Source organism: Diceros bicornis, chromosome 2, assembly GCF_020826845.1.
Source record: "Diceros bicornis minor isolate mBicDic1 chromosome 2, mDicBic1.mat.cur, whole genome shotgun sequence".
NCBI lineage: Eukaryota > Metazoa > Chordata > Mammalia > Perissodactyla > Rhinocerotidae > Diceros > Diceros bicornis.
This window is the reverse complement of record NC_080741.1, coordinates 91,019,798-91,044,944: the sequence shown is the minus strand read 5'-3', so window position 1 is coordinate 91,044,944 and position 25,147 is coordinate 91,019,798. Positions and strand designations below refer to the sequence as shown.

The 25,147-nt window shown below is 38.5% G+C and overlaps 1 long non-coding RNA gene across 1 annotated transcript in view; it reads right to left on the bottom strand.

Annotated features, from left to right (window-relative positions):
• Positions 1–14,494, bottom strand: part of LOC131420534 (uncharacterized) — a 32,140-nt gene extending 17,646 nt beyond the window's left edge. Inside the window, exon 1 of the long non-coding RNA XR_009223562.1 lies at positions 14,348–14,494. This is a non-coding gene — a long non-coding RNA (uncharacterized LOC131420534). The remainder of the gene's footprint in view (positions 1–14,347) is intronic.
• Positions 14,495–25,147: the final 10,653 nt, after the last annotated feature.

Below are 25,147 nucleotides of genomic sequence, written 5' to 3'. Positions count from 1 at the left end.
TAAAAGCTAGGTACTATAGCTGTGGTGTCTGCTTTACCATCTTTCAGGTAAGGTTTACCACTGGATACGAATTTCTGAGAAAAGAATATTTGCTTTAAAAATGTTTCTGCAGTGTAGTTTTAAAAAGTGACTAGAAGTATACTGCAATTAGATCATGTTTCTGGATTACACAGTAAAAACTCATAACAGATTCAGCAGCATATTAGCCAGAGGCTCCTGAATCTGTGAAAAATATTTTACTTCACAATATATTAAAATAAAAGAAGAGGGGTTGGCCTGGTGGCGCAAGGTGTTAAGTGCATGCACTCCGCCGCAGCCGCCCGGGGTTTGCTGGTTCGGATCCTGGGAGCACACCCACGCACCACTTGTCAAGCCATGCTGTGGTGGCTTCCCATATAAAGTAGAGGAAGATGGGCACGGATGTTAGCCCAGGGCCAGTCTTCCTCAGCAAAAAGAGGAGGATTGGCAACAGATGTTAGCTCAGGGCCAATCTTCCTCACAAAAAATAAATAAAATAAAAGAAGAAAAATTATACTGACCACTATTTGATGAGAAAAATAGCAACTAAATATGTTCAAAAGCACTGAAAAATTACTTTTCAAAAATTCATTTATAGAGACTTACATACTAGGAATATGCAAGATCCAAAAGTTTAAAATGGAATTAGACCAATTTAGTAAGAAATGATATATATTCAATTTTATAACTACTTAAAATCTAATATAGTCCTCCTCTTGAAAAATCACTAAACATAAGTAATGTGGTTCAGACACTCCAATTTTTTTTTTTTTTTTTTGGTGAGGAAGATCAGCCCTGAGCTAACATCCATGCCAATCCTCCTCTTTTTGCTGAGGAAGACTGGCCCTGAGCTAACATCTATTGCCAATCCTTCTCCTTTTTTTCCCTTTTTCTCCCCAAAGCCCCAGTAGATAGTTGTGTCACAGCTGCACATCCTTCTAGTTGCTGTATGTGGGACGCGGCTGCAGCATGGCGGGAGAGGCGACGCATCGTGGCGCCCGGGCATCCGAACCGGGGCCATCAGTAGCGGAGCGCGCGCACCCAACTGCTAAGCCACGGGGCCGGCCTCTCCAGTATTTTTTTTTTTTAATCCTCAACTTCTATTTACGCTACCAGGCTAGTCTGTGGCTAGTACTTATTCTTGCGTATAGAAGGTGGAAATATGAAATTCACGTGACGCCCCGTTTTTAATTGAAAGAAAACTTACAGTTATAAGTTGTACCACCGTGCTTAAGTTCTACAGTAAGTTCCAAGAATCGGCAAACAGCCAATAGACCAGCACCGGCGGAGCGGGGCGCCCGGGCTGCGGGGCGGGGGGCGCACTAGATTTAGCCAAGGGGGCCAGAAACCACACGCCCTCCCCGACACCCCATCCGGCTGACCCGCCGCTCCTCCGGCCCCGCCGCCCTCGCCCCCAGCCCGAGCCCCAACTCCCCGCAGTGACAGGCTGAGGGCGCGGGGCTCCTGCACCAGCCGGGAACGCGTCTCCCGCCCCCGGCCCCGCCGCCACCAGCCCGGCCCGCGAGCCCAGGGAGAGCAGGACAGGTGCGGTGTCCACCTCGGCAGCCGGACAGCGGGGAGCGCGACAGCCCGGCGCAGGCGGCAGAGCGCGGGGAAGGCGGCGAGGACGAGGGGAGAGCGCGCAGCACTCGCCCGCCCAGGCGAACTGCGTCCTCTGCTCTGCCCGCCCCTGAGCTGCAGCTCGGCCGCCCAAGCTCACGTTCGCCTCTGCGGGGAGCGGGGAGGGTGGTGTTCCCGGAGCCCCGCAAAAATCTGTATAGAGGAGCAGAGCTCATGTGCAAGAAACATAGCTTAGATAACGTATAACTAGTTGTAAGCACCTAATTAGGTGGCTCTGATCATTTTAACAGCAGGGACTAATTGCTGGCAAACCCAAAGGGGACCAGCCAGGAAGAAGAGAGATGATCCCAAGGGTTTACTACAGCTTTGTTTCAAGGCTACTATGATCAGCATGCAACCATCAAATTCAGAAAGTATCCTGTAGGCAAACCAGCCTTCACCGGCATCCAAGTACACGCTTTGGGAAGAGCTCTGGGTTGCCTAACCAGGAGTCCTCCCACCAAATACCCACTTCCTCCCACATACCCAAATCTTCTCTCTCTTCACTGGTTTTAGGCTCAGGTCAGGTCTCACTTGCCTGAAAAGAAAAATCTTGCTCTGAATTCCTTCCTATGCCTTTAATTCTTGCCCTAGTGCTTTTTCCTTTCAGAGTTCAACTTCTCAACAATTCCTCTAAGTCTGGCTTCATTTTAATACTAACACAGTCTACCTGACTCCCATCAACAGGACTCCACCAGCTCCAAATTACAGAGTTTACTTCACTTTCTCTCCCCTTTGACCATGGTTATGCAGCACCTTAAAAGTTATTAAACCCTACTTTATTCTTCCTCCAAATATAAATTTCTGATTCAAGCTGTTCTTATCAGGAAACCCCTATTTCATCCCCTTACCTTATACTTAGGGAAACAGCCTTCTTTGATTCCCTGTCTCTGGTTCCTGACCTATTCTCCTACATAATTCACACATGGCTGCCAAAATAATGTCCCCCAACATTTTCCAGTTCATTTCTTTAATCAGATGTCACAGAGGTGACGTCTCCGGTTAAACCTGGCAAACCGAATACATGTGTTTATCTCCATGACTTCCTGAAACCGTATTAAAAGGACAGTAAAGACATTTCAAAAAACATAACCAGCAAGGACAATGAAAACAGGAAGAGAAAACAGCAGAGGAGAGATGCCCACCAGTGAGGAGACATCTGACTTCACAGAGCACTGAACATGAGCACCTAAGGGGTGCGGGGGAGAGATGCCAGTCAGAATCTCAGCAAGTCTCACTTAATTGAACTGCCAAGGGGCTGGCCCCGTGGCTTAGCGGTTAAGAGCGCGCGCCCCACTGCTGGCAGCCCGGGTTTGGATCCTGGGTGCGCATCGACACACCGCTTCTCCGGCCATGCTGAGGCGGCGTCCCACATACAGCAACTAGAAGGATGTGCAGCTATGACATACAACTATCTACTGGGGCTTTGGGGAGAAAAAGGGAAAAAAAAAATTTGAACTGCCAAGAGGAAAAGCAGGGATGGATGATTCAGTTGAAAAGAAGAGGACTGGCTTAATCTGTTCAAGCAGCTGTAACCAAGATACCAGAGACTGGGTGGCTTAAACAATATTTATTCCTCCCGGTTCTGGAGGCTGGAAACTCCAAGATCAAGACACCGGCAGATTCGGTGTCTGGTGAGGGCCCACTTCCTAGTTCACAAATGGCCATCCTCCCCTGTGTCCTCACATGGTAGAAAGTATAAGAGAGCTCTTTGGGGTCCCTTTTAAAAAAGCACTAATCCCATTCATGAAGTTTCCACTCTCATGACTTCATCATCTCCCAAAGGCCTCACCTCCTAATACCATCACATTGGGGGTTAGCATTTCAACGCATGAATTGGGGCAGGGGGAGGGGGAGCAAAAAATTCAGTCCATAACAAAAACTTATAAAAATCTACTTAAGGAACTCCCCTAGGTCTCCTCTCCTCTTCCAACTAAGCCAGTGACAAGGTGAACACATGTTGGGCAGTCAAAACACAGAGGCCCACCAAAGGAAACTCACTTTAAAAATAAATATGTACCATTAGCAGTTTTAAATATATTATAGTCCATTAGAGCAGAACAGGATCTTGATTATCATCTACTCCAACACTTCCATATAAGGATGAGGAAATTTAGGCCTATCTATGGAAGTGCCTTGCTCAAGCCCACTGTCAAATCATTGACAAAACTGATGTTTAAACATGGGCCCCTTGACTCCCAACAAAATGCTCTGAAGCGGCTTTGCAACTATAAACTTCAAGACTGCACCATGAGAAAGTATGTTCAAATAAGAATGTCATCCTGGTATTAAAATTTTCACAACTCAGTAATAAGAAAACAGATGACAATAAAAATAGGCAAAAAGTTACTGAACACTTCACTGAGGAGATACAGAAAACAAGAATACAAGAAGATGCTCAACATCGCTGATCCTTAGGGAAATGCAAATTAAAATGAGGTATCACTATCCACTTAGGAGAATGACTAATTACAATATCACACTGAGAACTGATACACCTATATTAAAATGGTTATTATTTAAAAAACTGCAAGTTGCAAGTCAGGCCAGGATGAAGAGTAATTGGAATTTTTACACATTGCTGGTGGAATGCAATGTGCTACAGCCACGCTGGAAAACAGTCCAGCAACTTCTCAGAAAATTAAAGATGCACTTACCACTTAACTCAGCAATTGCACTCCTAGTTACTCACCTAAGTGAAACAAACGTTCACACAAAGACTTGTACACAAATGTTTATGACACTTCACTCATAATCACCAAAAACTGACAAATGGTGAATAAATTTGATAGAGTCATACAATTATGCATTCTTCACCAATAAAAAGGAACAAACTGCTACATGCAACAACATAGAGGAATCTCAAAAATGCCGTAACAGAAAGAATCCCCCACCACAAACTACATGACTGCATAGTGTATGATTTTTCTACATGACATTCTGAGAAAAGGAAAGACTATACAGAGGAATCACAACTATGGCTGCCAAGGGCTGGGAGTGAGGAGGGGGAAGGAACTACAAAGGGACACAAGGCAACTTTTGGGGGTGAGGGAAGCATTCAATATCCTTCTTGTGGCTACAAGAGTGTATATGTTCATCAAAATACATAAAATGGCTCACCTAAGAAGGGTGAATTTTACTATAAATGACACTTCAACAAACTGACTTCAAGAAAACAAAAATAATTTTAAGACATTTTGGCTTGCCTGTCAATAACATGAAGAGGATAATATGTATATTTCTTGTGCTTGGAAGCATAAGATACAAACAAAATAAACTTACTCTTTCAAAGGAAAGGATACGAAGTCATTTTAAATTCTCTAAAACAGATCATCCTCCTTAATTTTTGAAGAATTAAACATCAACTATTACTATATATGTGCAAATATACATTCAAACTATAAATATTCTAAATTGCTTATCCTTGCACAGTAGGCAAATACTTTCATCATTTTCCCATAATTACATTCCCAATATATTTCCATTTCCATAACTATATTATTGCTTACAATGACTCCTTGAAGCCTCTTGAAGCAATACTGACCTCAAGAGAATGATCTAAAAAACAAACATTTGAAAACAAAAAATGTAAATAAGCCAGCCATTTCCTTTATCCACTTGAGTCCAATAATTTCATGTCTTTTTGAATGACCTGACTAAATAAAATAAACAGTTATGTTGGACCTAGACTTCATTTTTTCTCATTTCATAATTTTTAGAACCACTGCAGTTAAAGCACATAGGAAATGTTAAATATAAATGACCAGTGTATACTCACTCAAGGGGTGGTTCAAGTATAAGTCCTAACTCTCCCATAACTGTTTTCATATTAAGCACAACAATATATGAGTACTTCTGAATTAACAATTGAATTTTAAACATCTCTACCTTCATCACTAAACAGAGCTCTTATTTCTACATTTCTAGGAATAGAACTTGAACAGCTTCAGATTTACTCAAAGTTAGACGTAAGTATCTTCAAATACCTACTCAAGAGCACCACTGATCTATTTCTCCAAATACCATCTATACGTAAATTATTTCTAAGGAAATGTGTGAAATTTTAAAGATTATTGTGGGAAAATATGTGTCGAGAAAGGATATGGCTGATAAATCTAAGAGAAGGGGTATATCAACTCCATTCCACTTCCCTTTCCCTCCCCCCCTCTTAAAATCACAGAAACAAATTAAAATGAAACAGAAACTTTTGGAATAGAGTTTATTTAAACAGAGCACAATATTACTTCTATTTTGGCAGCGTCTCTCTATTTCAAATTTAGGTTCCCATAGTTATCAATAAGTACGTAGACAAATACATAATCTGCAAAACTTGTTAAATATGATTTATAGCAGCTAATAAATTTTCACAAATTCTGATTTTCTCACTTCTCTACCTACAACATTTAAGTAGAGATTTTAACAACTGAACTATTCATACCTTTTGCCAGGTTAATATCAATAATAATAATGTACAATATTTATTGAGGGCTACTTACTATTGTATTCTAAGTGCATACTATTCTAAGCATACTCATTTTATTTAGTTCCAGAAAATAGTACCTATACAGGATAAAATACAATGGAAGCAGAGGCTTTTATTATGGTGGATTGCTGTGAAATGATAAATATTGTAAATACTGCTATTTTATTAACTGGAAAACCATCACAGTGTTTACTCCAGTCATTCTAAGAGAAGAGGGCATTACAATTTATAGTGACGTCATCCAGTGTGTATTAAACATTTATTTTACTCATCTGGTGTATGATAGTTTAAGACTAGGCTTATAATCAGCTCTCAAAAAGCTTGAACTCACTAATACATACCTTTACTATTCAATGTAATTACTTTAGTATATGTTCAATGTTGTTTTTTTATTTTATATATTATTACTTTTGTTTTCCTTTTACTTATATCATGTCAAGCCTGGGACCGCTCAAAGAATGCCTGATAAAAGAAATGTGATTTTCTACATTATCTACCTCTATTAGGTTCAGTGATTTTTCTTCCTCTCAATTCATTTTTCAAGCAGAGCCTAGTTTTAGATTACTTCAAGTACAGTGTCCTCTACTACACTGAAGACTTTCTGATATGATTATGACTCTATTTGAAAAAATTAACAAATATACTGGGATTCCTTTAGAGCCATGACTATATCTCTTTTTTTCTTTACTATGTCTTTAATTTTAATATTAATTGTGCATCAATACATATAAAACCGCCAAACTCCAAGATCTCAAGTTACCTCTGCTTAGGACATCAGGAAAGTACCAGTTTATTAAATAGTTTATTATTATTAAATGAAACAAAACATAAAACCACATTTTATTAATTTCCCAGCAAAAAAATGCAAGCATACTCAGGGAGAATTCTATAGAAAATGTAATAAAGGAACCGTTTAAGAGTTGTGGGACAGGAACCAGAATGGAATGCTGTGGTGCCAAAGGTAACAGGTGTCCATATTAAGGACCACAGTCCCCATGGGAATTGATTTCCACCCTGTGAAAAATGGGGACAGCTGCAGACAATGAGAGCTGGTGCTGGGACTGTTACAGGGGACAAAATCAGTTCCTTCTACGGCTAAACTCAAAAGGAAGTCAGAGGGCAAGGGCGTCTGCAGAGAACAAGGCAGAGCAGGGTAGGTGAATGTGGACTGGGGCAAAGGGAAGGGGCAGACAGTAACAGCACACTTACCAACATGCTCACAGTTTATTTAAAGACACCAAAGGTGCAAGTCTAGTAACAACAGAAGAAAACCGTAGTCCAGATACAGAATATGTATGTACTAGAATACTTAAAGTCAAACATTCATAAAGATAACATTAAAAACTACCACATAAGGATAAATAATGCTTCTAGAGAGGTCTTTTTTCCTAAGCTAAGAAGCCATTCAACAAATAATTGCCAAGAGTCTGCTACACACCAAGCACTCTTGCTGGGGATACATCAGTGAACTCAGGGCCAGCTCTTTCACTGTAGTGAAGGACTATCATATAATAGATTTTAGCCAGATTAACAGAAGAAACGGTAAATCTGTGCATAACGAAGCAGAGGAGAATAAAAGGACTGGGCAATTAAGGGGTGCATGGCCTACTTCTCACCCCCCCTTATACTCTTCGTGGAGGACACCTGATGGGGTGAGTGCGTGCTCTCCAGCAGCTCTGGGAAGTGTCCAGCAGAAGTCTCCACAGCAAAGCTGGGCTCCCACAAAAGGAAAGGAGCCCTTGTGAGAAAAACAACTCTGGGGAGACATACCAGAAAACTCCTCCTTCTCAACATGCATTTGTCTCTGGAGTTTCCCCTAAAAATAGATCTCTAAAAGGACAGAATATTTAATGGTTAGAGTCAGAAAATGATTGCTTTTCTTTTTGGATATTTCCTTTTGTTCATGCCATTTTATCTTCTTAGACAATTTTAAAGCTGACAACTATTAACATGACCAACTGGGAATGGCTTCTCCTCTTCTATGTCATTTTTCAGCTCAGACACAATTTTGTTCCTCAAGAGTTCTATAAATTTAATTTAAAAAATAGAATGTATTTTACAACTGATCTTTTATGGTATAGTGATCTATAAAATCCCTTGAATTAGGAGTGTTCGCTGAATTAATATCATAGTAGAAACATTTCATGGTATATAGCTCTATGAATATCTTTGAATAAGTAATGCTTATCAAATAAATACCAGAGTAAAACAAATTTAAGCATACTGTATCTACATTTTCCCTTCTATCAGTTTGAGTTAAAGATAACATATGTGTTTATGAAGATGAATATAGGCATTTATATTTAGCATCTTATAAATATTTATATTTATAATGTTACATTATATAGACAAATTTCAGACGCACAATATTAAATAACAACCTCAAGTAAATGGATTATTTACTTCGCTTTTAGAAGAAAGTTAAATTGTGGTACACAATTAGCTTATGAGTTCATGTGAGAAATATATTCACAAAAAAAACACATAATTTGTATACCTTCTCGCACATGTATACACACAGAGTCAAGCAGTTTTGGACACGTGAAGTTTGCAATGCTTATGAAAAGTCCAAGCAGAGCTATCAAATACTCAGTTGGATACAGGAGTCACTAGTAGATACATATGGCAATTAAAGCCACATTTCTAGATAGAGGCACCAAGAGAATGAGTGCAAACAGAGAAGAGAAGACCAAGACTTCACTCTGCCTCTGGTTCTATCCCCCAAGGTCAACCCCAGAGGAATTATAGAGGGAAAGATGGAAGAACTTTGAGAAAGTTTTCTCCAAGAATGGAATAGGCAAGTCCTGCCTTGAATCTTTCTGTTAGGGAGTGGAGCAGCCAGGTTGGAGGGTGAGAATAAAAACAGGAAGGCAGATCTTAGAATTCTGCTCTCACTTTTCATTCCCTCTTGCCTTGGGACGTCAGTGTGCTGCTTCTACACAGGGAGCAATTCCTCAATTCCTCCTCCTCCTTACCTTGTTCTTGCTAACATGACACAGAGTTGTCCCTTAGACCTCAGCTGCAAGTGAGGCTTTGTGAAAAACAGGTGAGGACCACTAACCTTGGGGAGGCTTTTGCCCTCCCTCCATTCCAAATCTCAAGAGTTGGTCGAGTTGGGTGTCAACTCACACAGTCTAACTTTGAAGCGTATTATTTTTATCAATTCGTATAAATTATTTTTATATTAATAATATTGAATCTCCGTTTTATTTTCCCTCACTTTGTTTTTAGTCTTCTGAGAAAAATTTTGTAGTTATGTATTATTTCATTGTGATATTCTAAATTGTATTCATATTTAGAAAGCCATTTCTATTCAGAAATTAAATGGAATTTTCATGTGTACCTCCTACAATATAGTTTTGTCTCCATTTTATGCATTTAAATCTTTTAATCCATTTGAGATATATTTTGGTGCAATGTGGAGGTGACATATAGATTGAATTCTTTTCCCATACAGCTGCCAACTTTCCCGGTACCATTTGAAAATACTCTATTCTCCACTTTCTTAGAAGATGTTTGCTTTATCAAACCTTATGTTCCAATATATCCTAGAATTTCTACTTAGTTTCATTGACTGCATCTGTTTTCCTGTGTGCCTACAACGCTGTTTTAGTGATTATGTCTCTTAGTACTTCTACATTCATGGCTAGTATGAAGGTCCAGCCTCATTATTACATCCATCTTAAAAGTTTTAGTTATTTCCACCTGTATTTGTTTCCAAACTTATGGTCAGATTTCTGAAAAATAATTTTGAGGTTCTGATTAGAATTTTATTATACTCATTTGTAAAGAATTAACAGTCTGGACCATGGTTAAAAATAGTTAACTGGTACAGCAGAATCACAAGTCAATTAGAACAGACAAAAAAAGTACCAGCCTGATGCAGTTATCTCTGTCTTCTTTGATCTCTCTCAATGAAGTTGTTGTTTTCCTCACAGCTGCTTCACATTTCTTTTTAAGATAACCCTCTTTATTTTACATTTTAAAGAGTTTGCTATTTTGCCCTCCTATCTTCTGCTTGTTTCTTCTAATGAATTTTGTGTATTTCCCTTATGTCTAGTTAGTTTCTTGCTGTCTCATTAATTCTGTGTTCTTGACTTAATTTTCCTAGCTTTCCTAGATTTATGTCTTTTCCTTTTAAATTAAAAAAAGGTTCAATTTCACATTTTATTTCTTTAACCAGAACTTCTAGAACAATGTTAAATCATGTATACTTTTAAATACAAATACAGGGATACACTGGAGCTGGGAACTTTCCATCGAATAGAGAAGTAGAAGGAAAGGGAACTAAGACTGCTGAAGGAAAATATCACAGATCACTCAGCCATCTGGAGCTTAAACTTGCTGCTCCTAATCCAGCCTCTAACCGGATGAAGGGAGCCAATCTCTACACTGTTCCTCAAGCCAGCAATTTGGGAATCACTTCAGAATCTTTATATCTACCTACTTCTAATTTATCATCAATTTTTGTTTACTGTTACTTCCTAAATATTCTCCTTCTGAACTATCAGGATTTAGAGCAGATCCTCAACATATATAATCAAAATTATTACAACAGCTTCCTAACTAGTTTCACTATCTCCAGACAAATTTCTCGTCACTTTATCCTACATGTTGCCACTGTAGTATTCGTGGCTAAAGAAAAACCTAACCTGTCATATCAATCTCTTGCTTAAAATCTTCAGTCGTACTCAAACACATACAGAATATACACATCCAGAGTTCTGTAAGATCAGACTCATTTATCTCTTAAATCTCAGTTTCTCAATTCCTTCCCCTCCTTACCTTGTTCTTGCTACAATAAATTTCTTGCACTTTCATGAAGACATGTGCTCTGTCATAGCCACGCCTCTGAACATGCTTTTTCCTCTTCCCGGAATGCCTTCTGTGACTCTTCTCTATTTTCCAATAACTTGTTTTTAGAGACTTGGGTTAAGCATCATCACAACGGAAATATTTCCAGAGATCCTCCAGTCTGTGTCAACTGCTCCTCTTCAGAGCTCCCACAATACCTTCACTATCCTTTGGTCATAACATTTATCACACTGTATAAGAAACTTTAGAATGGGAGTCTCTCTCCCAGTCTCCCTGTCTCCCTTTCTCTCCCATACTGGTTAGGGCTTTGCCTAACAGAATTATTCTCAAAAAATGTTTTCCTATTAAATGTGATTCTCAGTAGACTAGATGGCAAAACTTGAGCTAAAGCAAGAGCAGGAACATGCTGAGAATCTGAACCACAAACACCAAGAGTATGATCAAGTATAACCATGTTGAGTTATACTATCCTAGACTTAAATTTGGATAAAAATGAAGAATTCTGGAGGATAAAGCTATGATATAAAATTAGGCAAATATGATTGTACGACCACAGAGATGGGAAATCCCAAGGAAGAAACTCAGCATATTCTTTTATATACTTTTAAAAAGCAGAAATTAAAAGGGGCCGGCCCGGTGGCGCAGTGGTTAAGTGCGTGTGCTCCGCTGCAGCGGCCCGGGGTTCGCTGGTTCGGATCCCGAGCACGCACCGACACACCGCTTGTTAAGCCATGCTGTGGCGCCGTCCTATATAACGTAGAGGAAGATGGGCACGGATCTTAGCCCAGGGCCAGTCTTCCTCAGCAAAAAAGAGGAGGATTGGCATCGGATGTTAGCTCAGGGCTGGTCTTCCTCACAAAAAAAAAAAAAAAATTAGCAAACTCTTGCAGTGATGTAAAAATCACACGTCAAAGCCAGAGTAAGTTCATATCAAGCTTTACAGAGCATTGCCAAAAATTAAAGAAAAGAAACATTTTTAAAACACATATTTGTACCTATTTATATATTTAAGTTTTTCAAATCTGAAAGAGCATTTTTAGATCCATGACTTGTGCCCAAGAGCGTCTACTCTCTGAATGTGGTTGTTTAAGGGACAATTCAGTTTAAATAAATATGCATGAAGTCATTTTCAATATAAAGTGTTAGGCATGTGAACCGATCCAAACATCTCATAGATATCAAAATACTTTTATGTAGAGATTCATATTACTTATTCTTTTAACTGTATAATTTGGGATAGAATTATACATTCTCATTTTTTAGCAATTTAAAATCCTGCAAAAAAGTCAAGCTTCCACATCTAGAAACAGTGATGTAACATTTGCTGGGAGAAAGGAAGTGAGCAAGGGGGAGTTGTGAATTGAGATTATTTCCAAATTGTCATCTTCCAATTTCAACAATTTAGCAAAAATTCAACATCAGAAGTGAAAAACAGTCTAACAGTTTTCCCACAATGTACTCAAAGTACCGTAATTCTTTTGAAGCTGATGTTTTTTGCTAAGTAAATGCTGTATTTCTGACTTATATTGAAAAATGTGCTATTGTCAACGTTGGTTACATTAGCTTGGAAGGCTATTCTAAGAGTCACTTCATTCCACCTACTGCTTCCAGTGAGAGTAGCACATAATCTGGATAGACCAACTATTGCCTGTTCTATCTCTAACTTCCAAATGAGGTAATTTTGTAAACAAACTTGTTGATATCTCCAAAATTGATACCTTGGGCATCTGTCAAAACATATACGAATTTCAAGTCTCCTCATTATGTCAAAACTAAGGGTTTTCTACAGAGAGAGATTATTTTTTCATGTTAAAGAAGGGAATTAAATTAATTTTTTTCTGAAAAGCTCTGTTGGCAGATTCTTACATTTCACTTCCTCTTTGAATCTTCTTCAGTTACTCAACTTTAAGCACAAAAAAGTTTTATACATAGATTTATCAGCAGATGTTTATTGGCCACCTACTATATACCACAGCACACAATGCAAATATATACTTGAAGAATTTTAAGGGCTCATTCACTAACTTCAACAAAAATGCTGCACTTCTGATAAGAGACACTACCGACCACTTTGGCCACCGAACTATATTATAATTTCCTGAAGGTCAGGTCTTCATCTGAAATTCTTCACTGTGCTTAGAGGACAAGCACATAACAGGTGCTCAGTAACTGCACGCTGAATTGCACTAAATGTCAACACCTAACCTTCAAGAAAATGCCATCACTTTCTCCCATCAGGGAAAAGGGCAAATGTGACAAAATATATCAATAACAAACTGTGGAAAGAGGGGATTTTTTTAAGGACTTCACTCTAAATTTACCTTCACTTTTCACCAAGTGAATTTGGGGATCTGTTTCTGGTAAGTTGTCAAAATTTACTTCAGTATCTATTAATAGGGTTTGGATATTATGGCTTTGCAAATGTAAATATCCTGCATTGTAATGACTACAAGAGAAGGTTTGGGGGACATTTACCTGAGTCACCTTGGAACAGGTTAACAATAAAGAAGTATTTTAGGAATCTTATACTAAAATATTATCATATAATATTCATTTTTACTCTCATTATACAAAACTATTTCATCTCCATCAAATTATTTATACTCTTTTTGAGAGACCCCACCACACCATGCTTTCCTCCAGCAACTGCCGCACTTCTTTTCTTCCCCTCAAAGTGACACTTCTGGAAAGAACTCTTTGCACACACTGTCTTCACTTCCTCAGCTAACTTCTCCTCTTCCTCTCACTCCCCAAGGGCTTCTATCCACTTGACCGAAATGGCTCTAAAGGTGGCCAAGGTTCTTGCACTTCGTGACCCCTCATCCTGGGACACCTCTGAGACATCTGCATGGCTCTCTCCCTCTTTCCTCACCACACCTTTGGGTGTAAAAGCTACCCTGACCACGATATTTAACTTATCTCCTCCCTGCACTATCTGTCACCTTTTCCTGCTTTATTTTCCTTCATAAACTTATAACCACATGGAATATTTTATATTTCACTTAATTTTTTTGCGCTAGTAGAAACTTCATTTTACTCACCGACCTGAGGTTTACATAATAAATTACATAATACTCCTGCTGTGCACTAAAAACCCTTCTATAGGTGAAGCTCCAAACCCTCTGGTCTTCTAACATTTTCCAGAGAGAGCTGGAAAAGTCGGCTGCATAACTGGGGGGAAAGGGGAAATGAAGTGCTGTAAAAGTCCTCCTTGACAAGCTGCAAACCGCGCCAAATGTCCCAGGATAAACAGGGACGCGGAGCAGGTGACTCCCCTCTGCCCCCAACCCTCGGCGCCCAGGGGGCGTCTAAGGCCGAGGCAGAGCGAGCGGGGCGCAGGGCGAGGGGCGCGGGGTTTGGGGCGCGGGGCGGCGTTGCCCGGGCCACGCGGGGGGTGCGGCCGGGCCTTACCTGCTCCCCGAAGTCGATGGCTCTGTTGGCGATGCCCAGGGGCACCAGGAACCGGATCAGGGGCCCGTAGTGCGTGCGCGCCGGGAATTTCACCATCGTCCCCGCCGCGGGCTGACCCCGCACACATGTGCCGCCGCGAGGGGACTCTGCCGGAGGCGCGCTCGGCCCGAGCGGGGCGCGGGCGGACAGGAGCCGGGCCGGCGGGGCCTCGGGGCGGCTGCGGCGCCCTCTCCAAGCGCGGCTGCGCGAGCAGGAGCGCCGCGAGCTCCAGTCCATCCCCGCTGCCCTCCCACACGACAGAGACCTGCGGGGAGGGGAGGGTCGGCGGCTTCCGCTGACAGCGGCTCCATCAGAAGCGCTGGGTGGGGAGGGGGGCCGGTGGTGCAAGCGGTTAAGTGCGCGCGCTCGCTGCGGCAGCCCCGGGGTTCTCGGGTTTGGATCCTGGGCACGCATAGATGCACTGCTTGGCAAGCCATGCTGTGGCGGGGTCCCATATAAAGTGGAGGAAGATGGGCACAGATGTTAGCCCAGTCTTCCTCAGCAAAAAAAAAAAAAAAAAGAGGAGGATTGGCAGATGTTAGCACAGGGCTGACCGCGCCAACCAGGTGCTGGCGCTGCCGCCATGCAGAAGAAATCCTATTCTCCTTAATTTGTTTATCTATCACACCAAACATTATAAGTTTTATTCACAACTCTTATCATCTCCTATAACAGTTCCTTGTAACAAAAAGTTAGTAAGTTGAACTCCAACCCTGCCCAATTCCCGTCTCATCCTAATATTATTCAACCCCTGAGCAGTATCAATACAATTTTACACGTCGTCTTTGAGAAGTGCTTCGCGGGATCCTATCATTCCACACTCTCTAGATTTTCTTCTGCTCCATTGCCCATCATTTTTAATGTGATTTGCCAGCTCCTTCTCCCATTATAAAATATTTGGGACCAGCGTCCTGAGCCTTAGTCATGGACACCTTATTTTCTGAGTATGCACTCTTAACCCAAGTGATCTCACCAAGTCCCCAGGCTTCAAATATCATCCATATTATGTTGACTACCAAGTCTATAACCTGCAATCCTCATTTTTTCTGTGAGCTTCACACTTATGTAAAATTCTAATGCGAACTGTATGTTCAAATCATTTTTTCTACATCTTAGAGGTTACTGCCAGAACAGATTTAAATATGAGAAAGGGATAATGTTATTTTTCTCTCAAGTTTCAAGTTCAGAGCAAGACTTGAAAAAATAGACGGCATTTATAATGATATAAAAGGGCTTATAAAAGGGATAAGTAGAAGAGTTTATTACTTAAGTAGTTGTCCCTCTATCCTCATTTGGCGTTATTTCTGGAGTTGAGAGCCCTGAAAGCACTGCTCCCACAGTTGAGAGTGAGTCTTATCAAACACCAAGCAAAGACTGGCAACACACGAGGCCTTACGTGAAGCTGGGTTAAAGAACCGTGAGGGCTGAGAGGAGAGGGTACGATGAAAAGGGCAGGAGAGCACAGAAAAGGACTGTGAGGTTCCCAAGATCCTCAAGGAGGATCTCAGAGTGTTGTCCTAGGAGAGCTTTTACAGATGATTAAGAGGAAAATATCTCCAAACATTATAACGTTCATGCCTCTTGTGGGGCATCAGGGAATATGCACCTCATCTCTGATGCTCTGCCATACCTTAAATCCAGAGCAGAGCAAACAGTGTTTGGGGGCACACAAAGCCTACACTAAGAACACCCAAGTAGCAAAGGCCATCAGTGTAGAACACCCAGGTAGTATGAACCCGTTGTGCAGACATCAAAAACTACTGAATGCCACTGTCAGAAAGAAAACCCTCAGTGACAGCAGAGACTCAGCAGCGTGCTGGATATCACGTAGCAGTACACCAGAGCAGAGACTAAAGCAAGTTTCTTCTTGTCCGTGTCTAAGTGTTGCCTGGTTTTCAAGGCTACACAATAGAGCCAAATGATCTACTCAGCATCTCTACTTGGGTATCGAATAGGTGTCTCAAACTCAGAATGTCTAAATCAGAATTTTGATCTCCCTTCCACAACTATGTTCTTCTATTCTTCGATACGTCACATCAAATGGCACTATCACACACCAGTTGCTCAAACTTTCAAGAACCATCTCTGAAGTTTCTATTCTCCTCGCTCCCAGAAGCCCAATCCACTTGTAAATCTGCTGCTTGTAAAATGTATCCTGAATCTGTTCAGTTTTCTTTATTGTCGCTCCTATCATACTAGCAAGGCCCCCATGGTCTCGACTAAACCCTGCGATAGTCTCTTCCTCTGATTCTACTGAGCACCCCTACAAATTGCTTTTTACCCAGTAGCTGGAGTGTTCTTTTTCCAACCTACATGTCACTACCATGCTTAACTTCTCATTAAACTTGGAATTAAATCCGGACTTCTTACCTAGACCTTACAAAGCCTGGAAATTCTCATCTTTGTCTACTCTCCTCCCTCATCTCATATGAAACAACTTTACCTTCACCACACTCTAGGCACACTGACATTTCTTTTTCCTTAAACATGGGAAACTTTTTTTCACCACCTGGCCTTTGCACTTAGAATACTGGATCCATGCAAGCAGAGACCTTGTCTATCTTGGTCACCAATTGATCTGAGAACTGTAGAATAGTATAGAGTCCAATTCAAACTCATTCCTGAAAACTGGATTGAACAGAAACCTTAATATCAATTTATATTTATAAAAGAAAATTTAGCTCTTCTGTTTCAGCCAAAAAAAAAAAAAAAGTATCCATCAGGCATTCTGGGACACTAATACAAGGCCCTTTATAATCTAAGTTAGCAGAATATGGATTTAGAACAACTCATAAACATTAATGGTATTATAATTTTGGCCATGGTTATTATGCACTATTATTCAAATCACAAATTAGAAAACCCACACAATGAAGTTATCAATAAATAATTTCATTAGAAATAGTCATGAGAGAATTTTCAGTTATAAGTAGTATTAATAGAGATGAAAGAAAATATTTACATATGACAGCAACCAACACTCCAATATTTTACAACTAAAATGGAAAGTTATTTTCTTTTTTAAATTCTATCCTCTTCCTTATACAGTTATTGGCTTCAAAACAACTGCTACTTTTAGATGCTATGGAATGAACAGAATTAAGTACTCCAAAGTTGGGTACGTAGGACGTGAAACTTTTTTTTTTAATAAAACAGTGCTCATCTTGGTTTATAGCTTAAGTAATGAACTAATACACATTTTTTCAACACATCTTAAATTAAAAAACTAAATAGAATTTCCTCAAACATTTTGTTTTTCCTATTAAGGAATCACTGAAGAAAAATATCAGCCATTTTTATATATTAAAGACAGCATTTTAATGATTTGAAAGGGATTTCTTTAAATTGAACTCATTGTTCTTGATAAAATGAACACATTGATATGGAAATATTTTATTTGAAACATTAAAATTCCATAGAAATTTCACATTACGAGGTACACAACCTTTTAAATAAATTTTATCACTTTTTTACAGAAAACTTTTGAAAATCATGATCTAACTTTTTTTGAATTTATTGTTGCTTTTCATTAGTCAACTACTTTCCAGTGAATATCAGCCAGTTGAGTAGACACAAATCAGTAGTATGTGTTCCATTAGAACAAGGCCTGAGCTTTAAATATTTCCAGCTAAAATTTAATGAACTATCTATGCTTTAGATAAAATTTAAATATTATGTGTGTAAAAGATTTTGAGTAAAATATTAAAATTTTCATCAGTCTGTGAGGTTTTTTTCTTTCAAACCAACAAGGAAAAATATTAACCTCTAATCCAGGATAACACAGAAAAATGTTGGAAATAAAGCCCTTGCGTTAAGTTCAGTTTGTCTAACATTGATATATGATCTAGAATATGTCAATTCACCTCTTTCCATTTCAACCCCTATGTTAAAAACATGAATAACTAAAATGATATACTTAAAGATGCTGAGCTGATAAAATATAACATGGAAATATTTATATTGCAATTTTGTACTCAAATGCTCCCTTAGGTACTGTTTCTCCTTGAATTAAAATTGTTTCATAAATCTAAAGAAGCAGCTTCCCTAGTGATACCTGTAACCCAGCATCATCTCATGGCTTCACTTATTGGAAAATGCTGAAAGAGCCAAAATTATACTTTTGCTCTACGGTTGGTTTTTAATTTAAAAATCCAATGTCACCTACTAAAAAAATCCTACACAATCAAATAAAATTCAAAAAAAGCATATTGGAGACAATATAGACTTCAATAAATGATTTATAAGTATTCTTAATAACTAACAAATCACATGATAGCTAGCGTGGCAAAAGGTGAGTGGTGCTATAATCATCTGGAAATTAGCAAATTTATTCAAGAAATTACATAAGGCAACATTAATGTTTTACAATACACAGCACAAAGTCTACTCATGACTCCCCAAAGACATTCATAATGATTAAGATCTAAACAGTTTAGAAATTGACAGTAAAAATACATACAACGGCTCATCTCTAGGCAACTCAAAGCAATCTGGATGATGTTATTTTGCGTTACATTTTATAAGCCCAAATTTACATTCCCTCACTTCGTGAAACAAAATCTTTTAGACTTGTATTTTGAGACATAAATACAGCACCTGGCAAATGGGAAAGAAAGGAAAGATTTGTCTCTGATTTGAACTATCCAAGCATAGTGCCCTGATAACAGCAGCCCTTTAATTATTGCCCCTTACTTCCACAGTCCCCCGTCTACCCATTTTCTCTCCTACTTTTTAGATACCGCCTTTATCTATAGGACAATAAACGCCAACACATAAAACAGATACAATTTTCCATGCTGATATTTTTGCTAACTACTGATTCACTAAAAGGAAACTACTGCTTAAAACTATATTTAAATGTGCTTTGTCTCTGGATAAATTCTAAAAGTGGCTTTGGGCTAAAATGTTAAAAAGATTCTGAGGTTGTATGGAAGATGCAGGTAGTGCTTACTAACTGAGTTTTAGAACCATGAATCACTTTGGAAACACCAGTTATTCTTAAGAAAGTCTGATCTATTGGGAACAAAGAAGAAAGGAAGATAGGGATTTAGACACGGGCTGCCACCTTTGCTTCTGGATTTTCATTGGAAACATTTGGGTTGGAAAAGAAGGCCCCAGGGATTTTCTGTTTGAACTGCAGAGGAAAGCAGAAGACATTTCTGGGAAGGAGCTAGAGACTCAGCAGAAGATCAAGTCAAGTGTAACACTTTTTTTCTTTTAGTAAGATATACCAGTTAATTAAGGGCAATTAACCTAGCAGTAGGTTCTGAGCGCTGCAGGGCCTTGTTTTCACGCCAAGGTTTATGCGGGCCTCTGAGAGCTGCAGGTCCTTGGGAAAGAACCCCTGAGCTTCCTTAACTGGTGACAAAATACCATAACGACAGAAGCAAAAATAGTGATTCGTCTCCCTTCTATTTGTGCTTATTTAAAATCTTTGCTTTTAAGCTATGGTATTCATATATTTCATAAGAAGTACTACATATTATAAACAAATGTCATTCAGTTATACTTGTTTTCAAGAAAAAAAACAGCTAAGGAGGAAAGGGGGTTATATCACAAGATACTGCACACCCTGCGCAGTCGGCCCCCCGGAACACCGCCCCCCACGGCCCTTCTCTTTCATGAGGCTGTAACTCTGGTCTCTCTTTCCATCTCTGTGGCTGCTTCCCCTCAGGTCCTTTATGGTCCTGTATTTCCCTGCCCTCTAGTGTTGTTTGGAATCCCCTGCTCATGATTCTTGTGTTTTGGAAGGTACACTCTCCCTGAAAACCTTAGCTACTTCAAAGATTTCTACATCAGCTTTATGTAAAGAGTGAGCCTTGGTGTCAAACAGACTGTACAAGAGTGTTAGAGGAGGGATCATCACACAAACAGACACTAAAGTCATCCAAGATAATTGTTTGAATCATAATGCAGAGCAAATTCATGAGTTGGAAACTGAAGTCCTAGGTGAGGTCCTAGGAACATGACCTGGATACTGGATTAGAGCAGGAAAGGAAATATGAGGCTGAGAGGGGAAAAAAACAAGCTGATATTTTCCTGTATTTTGGAATTAATGATAGGAAAGGAATAGATGGAATTAACCATTCACATTTCAAATGGACTTTTCTTATAAAGTTGTTTTGATTTTAAAAGCTGGTTTAGTCCTCCACATATTTTTGATATTTGATTGCTGTAGCTCTAGAATTTATGCTTCTAGAATTACATTCATGTTTTACAGTAAAAGCACTTTATTCAATGTTACTGAGACACATAAATGATAAGTTAATTTAAAAAGAGATTAAAGCAGGGTATCCAACACTGTAAAAGGATGAATAAGTTATTTAAATACTTTATCTTCAGATACGGAGAGGTATACTCATTCACCAATCTTCTGATATAAACTCAAGAATTTTTCTTTAAGTAAACGATTAATAATTGCAATTATAATTAATTCCTTATATCTTCTTTATATATAATTCATGTGGTTTAATTTCTTACCATTCCAATTTCTTTAAAGTTGAATAAGAATTAAAGATATCTATCAAACAATCTCAGCTTCAAAATTCTTCTCTTACTTGTTCTATTATTATTTCTACTATTTTTCTACACTTTCTTTTAATTATTTTGTTACTGTCTTCCTATCTTTAAAGGTATCTTATTCATACCTAATTTACAGGAATTTTTAGTGATCTGTCCTTATTAAGTTTTCCGAAAGCATTTCAACTGTTTTTACACGAACAACTTTCATTGTTTATCCATTGACATTTCATTGGTTGCATACGTACATATTGAAACTAACTCCCAAACCTATTGTCTGGGAATTTGTTTTGCAAAGCTACATTTATACCATCACTGAATTCATCTAAAACTACACCAAAGTACTTTCTGCTTTGGGGCGTGGTTTACACATGTAAATATGAAAGGAGTTATATTTTATTATAGATTTAGTGATTTCTGACTGTCATTTTGTTAAAGGCCAACTTACAAGTAAGAACTAATTTGAGTAATAATTTTGACTATTTACATAAACATTTTTTCCTTTTTCAGAAGGAATTCAAGTGTTTCAGTCATTTGAAGTTTTCCTTTAACTTTTTTAGTAAAGAATCTGACTAGAAAAATAAAAGGCAAAAGAAAACAAAATTATATACACTATAGTGATAAATTGAGATTAGAATTCAGATTTCCTGATATCTTTTCAATTTGCACTATAAGAATTGAACATTCTGCCTTCTTCCATCATACTTTCGATCCAACTAATATGAGGGCATTGTGTCACCGACCAGGTGAGCCCTGAGAAACTCAAGGGTTGGTTTGTTTTTCCAAGTTGTTTTTTTCCCTTTTTTTATGTTAAGGGGACACAACCACCCTGAAACTGACCAACCCTCTCCACAAGAGCTAGCCCCATGACCTTTGCCTTATTTTTAATGCTAAGATCTCTCCAGGTGTAGCTTTGGCCTCATTATGTGGAAGCATGTTCTCCAACTGAGCCTGTGCAAGCGAATACCCGCCTCTCCCTTTTGAATATTTATTCCCCAACCAAAATAAAACTTCCTGCTTCCCTTTGTTCAGGGACGCCATGACTTTGGAAATGATTCCTCATGGCCTCCTATTTGGTGTAAATACTGTCGGGGGAAGAGGGAGAATCTCCCTCTGCCCTTTTCCTTAAGGTTCTTATGGCTGGCCAAATAATCAACAAGACAGGTTAGCAGGAGAAAATAATACCAAGTTTAATAACATGTATACATGGGAGAAACTCAGAAATGAGCAACACGTCCCTCTGTCTAAGCTGCTTGCTTAAGTATTGCAGCTAAAGGTGAGGAGCGTGTTGGGGGTGGGTAGTGGCCTGGGACTTCAGAGGGCAGGAGGACAATTCTTTTTGGGGTCATCTATAGATAATGTGGTCAGGGAGAGACAGAGTTTTTTGATAAAAGAGGCTTGGTGCCTTTGTAACCTCTATCCTACATTATCTTTATAGCCATCATGATAGAAGATCTGTTCCAGGAAGGAGCCACCATGTCAAATTCTTTAGGCAGTTAGTGGGGGAGGTCAAATGTCCCTCAGAGAAAACAATCAAGGTAAAGAGATATATTTCAGGGTGGCCAAATCTTGATCTCCCACAGTCCCGCCTTTGAAACTAAAAGTTTGACAGTCCTTTTGAAACTTAAAGAAGTTTCATAGTCCAGATGCTGAGTTGGTAGATTGTTTCATCTCACTGAACACATTTCTTAGTCCTGATAATAGATCAGTTCAATTAAGTTCATTTCAGAAGGTGGTGATGCAGATGGGCTCTCAAGGTTATGCCTATATTGTGGAAGCAAGCAATCAAGTATTTAATAGAAGCATTTCTATGGAAACAAAAGAAAAACAAGGTTAATGGTTGGAGCAAATTGTAAACCAGTTTCTGAGGTCAGAGGACAGCCAGTTAAAATGATTTTTAGATGTCAGCCTCAAAGTGTCTTTTGCAGTTTAAAATGTCTCTGATGGTGTCGTCAGGTCATCTCTTAAGTTTATATCAAGTCCATCAGCTTCAGTTTGTAAGGCTTCAGGAAAAAGGGCAGGTTCAGTTCTCAGTGATTCCAAATGAAAATGATGGAAAAAATCAAAAACGTTAGTTTGGAGATCTGTAGTCAGATATTTTAGGAGACTAGAATAAATCAGGATCCAGTCCAGTCAACAGATATAAACCAACAACCTCAAAAGACAACAAAACTAGGATCTAATATCCGCAAATGTATATTAGAGTTTTTACTGAAATATAATTTTTCTCTCTAAAATCACCCTCATTTTCATTAAGATGGCCAAATTAAAACTAACTAGTTTGCAAAATAAGTCTAGTTCCAATAAAGTTGGCCCAATTATTTACATAAGTACAGCAAGAATAACAGTTGATCACATAGGCTCTTTTAAATCTGCTTTGCTGGAACTTTTTATAAGGAATCTCAGATTGAACTTTAAAGGCCTCTCGAGGCCAGGAAAGCCAAGCCAAGGATTTTGTCATCAGACTTCGCCTGTAATACCTCCAGATTTGGGTGAATTCCTCTCTTCCGAGGTTCCCCCAAAATATTTCGAGGTTCCTTGTGCCTGCCAGATAAGTGACATTCTTTACTTATCCTGGTAAGTGCTGCTTGGAACATAAGGTACCAGGCCAATATTTCCACGTAGCTTTATTCCATAAAGTCCAATCTTCATTCCTCAAAAGCTGTATGGTTATATCGCAAATATGATGTTCCAGTCACAACCCTGGCAACATAACCAGTGTTTCCAATTGTGTCCTGTTATAAGGAGAACAGATTCTTATTGAACTTATGCAGATAACTATATTGCCATGAAAACAACAATACTCACTCACTAAGAGTTTCCAAATTTGAGGGATCAGATAGAGAGAAAAAGATAAATATTTTAATTTTACTTACAAAAGTATGATTTACCAAATTGCTATAAGTCATAGCTAGCTCAGGAGAAAAGAGAAAAAGTTTTCCTTAAATCTGAAAAAACAAAACATTAAAAATTCAGCAATACTTCAAATGAAAAATCATAAAAATTATAAACATCCTTATCAGTTCATTCAGTCCTGTGTAATCCATTCTTGATCCCAATCTTTTTGTTAGCAGCTTCATGAAGTCATCAGTTTCTCCATCGGATTTCTGTAATTTTTTTACCAAGTTCAGTTTTATGATCAGAAAGTTTGTCAGAAACTTGTATTCTAGAGTAAGTGTTGAAGTCCTTTCCATGAACTTCTCTGAAGATGAAACATATTTTGCAAAAGCATTAGTGCAAAGAAACAAGTCTGTAAACAACAAGACCTCAAAATGGCAATTGACAAGGAAATTTGGTTAATTTTGTGACATACAACACTTTAAAATAATAATAACCAGAATTATGACTGATAACCAGGACAGATCAGAATTTCAGTAATGTTATACAATTTTAAAACGCCTATATCAATAACATTAACCCACAAAATACCACCTAAGCAGGCTTATCATCACTTGTCTGACAATGCTTTCCATGTAATTTAACATACTGAATAAGCCTAATAAGTTTAGTATCTTTCCCCTTATAGGAAGACAGCAAATTTCTTTGAGAAGCTCTAGGGCCCTTTGAAAATTCTCAAAGAAAAAAAGACTTATTTTAAGATATGAATTTTGGTGGAGCTTGTCAAAAATATAAACAATCAAAGCAAACAGAGCATTAACAGTCCAAAAAGCCTTAATAGAGAGACCTCAGTCTTTTGAACGTAGGAAATTATTTTAACAGGTTTTTTTTTTTTTTCTGTCTTTTAGGTAGACTTACTCAAAGGTAAAGAAAAATTTTTTGTAACCTCTTTATCAAGTTTAAGAAAATCATCCTTTTAAGAGAAATAAGACCAAATTATAATTTTGCACCAGCTTACTTCTGCTATTAAAACTCATTTACTTAATTAAATTCATTTCAATCTTAGCCAACTTGACTATGCATAAAACTCCTTTTCCAGAATTCCCTCCACAAACCTTCTATAGCTTTCTTTTTACATTCAGAATTTGTCCCATGTCTTTCTTTTCCCTCCTAGTACTTGAGGACAAATTATGTTTCTTAATCGACCAAACAAAACATTTCCATTCTTTGTACCTTTATACATCTTACTTTCCTTGTACACAGACATATTTTTCTTAATTTTTTAGTAGCTTCAATCATATATATTAATTAGAAATTTTAACCTTTAGAAACCTTAATTTCTAAGTAAAAACTAAGTAAACAATTATAAACTTTCTTTTACATTAGTATCTTGTGGCTTGGAAA